Genomic DNA, 3,853 nt, shown 5'->3' with positions numbered 1-3,853 from the left:
TGACAAAACACAAGTTCGCTCGGGCGAACATAATATAATATCCACCTGGCCGGTATCTCTCGATGGTATGTATCCAGTATTTGGAACATCGGCCGTCCGACCAGATATCGCATGGTCCGATAGTCCTTTGGTCCCATCGATAGTGGAGCGCCCTGCATTCACACACGCACACACATACACGTACGCCTCGAATACGAGATATTTTGGTCCGGCCCAATATCTCAGCCATGCATCATTGCCGTCGTCATGTTTCGTACAAGGCTCGTATAACAAATGGTGGCCAAGGTGCGGCGAGAGAGGAAGGAGTCCTCTTGTCTCGCGGTGTCTTGTTCCATTTTCGCGCGCACCAATCATTTGCATTGACAGGGCCCTGTTTCAGGCAAAAACTTGCTTAAATTCTGCTGCCACCGGCCCCGGCACGGCCTTCTAACTCGCACGACATCGAGCGCGACGGCCATTGGCCCGAGTCTCGGCCCGATGGATCGAAGGATGCAAACGACAGGCGACTGATTTACTCGCGTGTGATTTTTTTACGCTCGCTCTCGTTACCAACGCTCGGTCGCGTTGGCCCCTCCGTCAACGAAAACGGTTGGCTGAGTTCTGAGGATGCAGAAAACTTTTTTGTTCTCCAGCCGCAATTCTAGGAAAACACGTTTGGTACGCGTTTGACGGTGTGAAGATCGTTTATACGTTTCCTTCCAGTGGAAGGCAGAATCGCATAATATTTCTTTTTTTTTTTTCAATTTGCGAACTGAGCATAAGCAGCGCATCCGGATGCAACAGAGTCCTTGCTGATTACAAACTTGATAATTTATTATCAGAAATGATAGTCACCCGCGCCAAGAAGAGCAACGAACATTTTGAATATTTTTCAGAGCACCTGTAGATTCAATGTGAACATTGTTGACCGAGGCCGAGGAATCTTTAAGTTTCCTCTCACGCAAGTCCCTTATCGCGATCCATTATCAAATTTCGTTGGTCTGCCGAGGCTGAAAGATGCGCGCTATACCACGAAATCCTGCAAACCGTAGTTTCACGCAATTACGCTAAGAAGTAACTTGATCCGCGATAGCAGGCTACACGTTCGCAACAGATTGGACAGCGGATGGCAGGTAGATATATCCGAACTAATTGGTGGTGGCGTCCTTCGCAACATTCTGGATGATCTCCGGTCGCTTTCTTCGTGGACAAGAGAAAGAGGACCCTATGAATATCAGTAAAGATTCTGTTGTATCCGAACGTGCTACATGCTCACGAGGAGAGAGAGAGAGAGAGAGAGAGATACTCGCGCCTGATCGTGAATCATACCAGTTAGCGTCGAGAGTCCTGCTCACACAGCTCGTTAGATTTATCACCTTTCAAGTTCACGACGGATCTAGTTTTTCGCCGCGATTGGACGATAACAGCCGGACGTACGCATATATGTTTGGCGCGCATATATATTTACGTGTGTATATACGCCAATGCTACATTTACCTGCTCCTCTTTATCCCTTCTGTCCCTTTTGCTCCCGTCAGCGAAGTGTATATAATCGAATCCTTTGTTACACCCGTTGTCCTGATCTCTTCCGTAGAATCTTTGCAACCGGGTAGTGAGAGGAACCTAAAAGAAGAAGAAGGAGGTCTCACTATCGAGGTATCTCGGAGAGTACAAAGTATACAGCAACGAACCCGCCAGCGAGCAAACACCGTGACTCTCTCATTCTCTGCTTCTCTCCATCCAGGCCCTTCCCCTCTTCTGTCTTGAATTTTGTCGGCTTTTCTTTGAACAAATCAAATTGTCGGCTTTTTAGTAGATTTGCGATTTTCTTATTTATAAAGCGAATAGTAGCCTATCATCGCGGATACGATTGATCCGCCGATAACGCATCGAACTCTAAAGTTGCATGGAATCGCGGAGTCGCAACTGTAAGAGCTATACGAAGCCCGCGCGAGGTCGTCAAAGAAGATGGCGAGGAGGATTCAGGGTGTCCAGTGTATACGGAGGGTAGAAAGGCGAGTTGAATTAATAATTGGTAGATCGGCCGGATAGCTGCTTCCCCTCGAACACGTCGGGCGGGAGGAAAAAGAATAGGAAAGCAAAGGAAGGTAAGCAATATGGGCTTAAGGGAGAGTGAAGCTTCTAAGAGTCGAGCATTGAGTTGATTTATGCCAGATGGTAGATATGGTGGCTATGCCTCGGTACGGTCGTTCGCTGAAGCACCGAGAGCGAGCGAGCCACCTTCAGGGGCCCAGGATATATCTGAAGCCTCTATAATACCAGAGATGAGAGAACGAAAGGTCGGATCAGGAAAGGAAAAGGAGAGTAGGAGGAGGCATTGAAGAAGAAGAAGAAAAGTCCAAGGACGGGAGGTAAAGCGCAGAGGCTGAATCGCACCTTCAAGGATCGCACTTGATAGAAGAGCCGATGCTGAGTAAACCTTTCTTAAGAGGTCAGTCGGTCCATGACTTTCTCGATACATTTTCATTAACATCATGAACCAACGCGTTCCTACTCTCCCGTCATGGTATTATTTAGTCGCAGCGGTTGTTTAACAGTCATGAGATATACGCCCTTGGATAAGAGAGAAAGAAAAAGAGTATCAAAGATGACCTGATCTTTTTCTTCATTCGCCGTGCTCTTCTATCACCGTGTCGTCCTTCTGCCTCGCTGCGGGAATCTCGTTCCGTGCCAATGGCAGTTTTCTTTAAAAGCGTTTCGATGATATCACGAAGTTTCTGCCTGCGAGATGGTGCACGGTCGATAGGGCGTACGTTTAACGCGCGCGTAAGTCCTCGGGGGAAGATCGGCTCGGGTGCTCATAGCTCGACGTCGAAGAAAAACAGCGCCGACGAATTCAGGAGAGCGAATGCTTCGCACATTGTTACCGGGTGTTCGTACGCGTGTAACGAGCGTCTCCAGGGGCGAGTATACGAAGGCTCGGCTTTTTGCTCATTCGGAGTAAAAGTCTCCCATGTCAGGATGAACTGTGGCCAGATAGAGAAAGAGAATGAGAGGAGGAAAGGAGAAAAGACACTTCGACGCCATTTATCACCATGTGGTGGGCGGGTTTGCATGCGCGGTTTGGATTCAATTAAGTCGATAGATACAGTCTTTTACGTGGATGCATTAATCTCTTGACCGTGCAGGCAATACCTATTTTCGAATAAATTCAGAAAGATATACCATAACAGTCTAACAGAAGTGATGACAAATACGTCCTATGGATTTAGCTATTACAAATAATAATAAGTTGAAAAAATATAATGTAATATTTTCTTAACATTTTTATCATGTTGTTATCTAATTGTTATTGGAAATAATTTTGCTCTAATTATCCTCCGAGACAGATACAGTACTTATAATTGTGAATACTCGATAAATATTTCGCGTGCAATCGTATCACTTGACGTCCTAGCACAGAATTGTTCGTCCTGCATCGTAAATTCAACGACGTTTGTCCGCGGTGGGCAGACAGTACTAGCCAAACGAACTCTCGCTCTCACGGTTTTCTGAAACGCCGACGAGCGCGAAAACGCGCCGATGTCGTCGTCCTCCGCGATAGCATATACGTAGTGGAAGAAACCGTCTGTCGTCGGAGCGGCGGCAGACAGAAGGTGGCGAACGCGTCGGAGGTGGAGGAAGCGCGCGAGGAACCCGAAGAAACGGAGAAGGAGCCGAAGTGGTGGAAGATAGAAGAGATGGGAGAGACGAGCGGGAGAGAGAGAAAGAGAAAGGGCGAAAGGGAAGATTGGGATAGCTGTCGACGGGCATTGAAAAATGTGCTAAGTCCAGAAAAAGCGGCTCCCGTTCCCGCAAGCGCCGCGCACTCTCTCGTTCGCTCCCCCCCCCCCCCCCCGCTTCTTCGGCTCCA

General features: G+C 48.0%; 1 long non-coding RNA gene across 1 annotated transcript; it reads right to left on the bottom strand.

Annotated features, from left to right (window-relative positions):
- Positions 1-743: 743 nt before the first annotated feature.
- LOC118648762 lies at positions 744-3,580 on the bottom strand. Its single transcript, XR_004965429.1, has 2 exons — positions 1,671-3,580; positions 744-1,602 (listed from the first exon to the last, which is right to left on the bottom strand). It is a non-coding gene; the product is annotated as an uncharacterized LOC118648762 (long non-coding RNA).
- Between the last annotated feature and the right edge of the window lie 273 nt (positions 3,581-3,853).

This window comes from Monomorium pharaonis, unplaced genomic scaffold (genome assembly GCF_013373865.1).
Source record: "Monomorium pharaonis isolate MP-MQ-018 unplaced genomic scaffold, ASM1337386v2 scaffold_667, whole genome shotgun sequence".
Taxonomy (NCBI): Eukaryota; Metazoa; Arthropoda; class Insecta; order Hymenoptera; family Formicidae; genus Monomorium; species Monomorium pharaonis.
The sequence above is the reverse complement of the archived record's forward strand: the minus strand, read 5'-3'. Positions and strand labels throughout refer to the sequence as shown.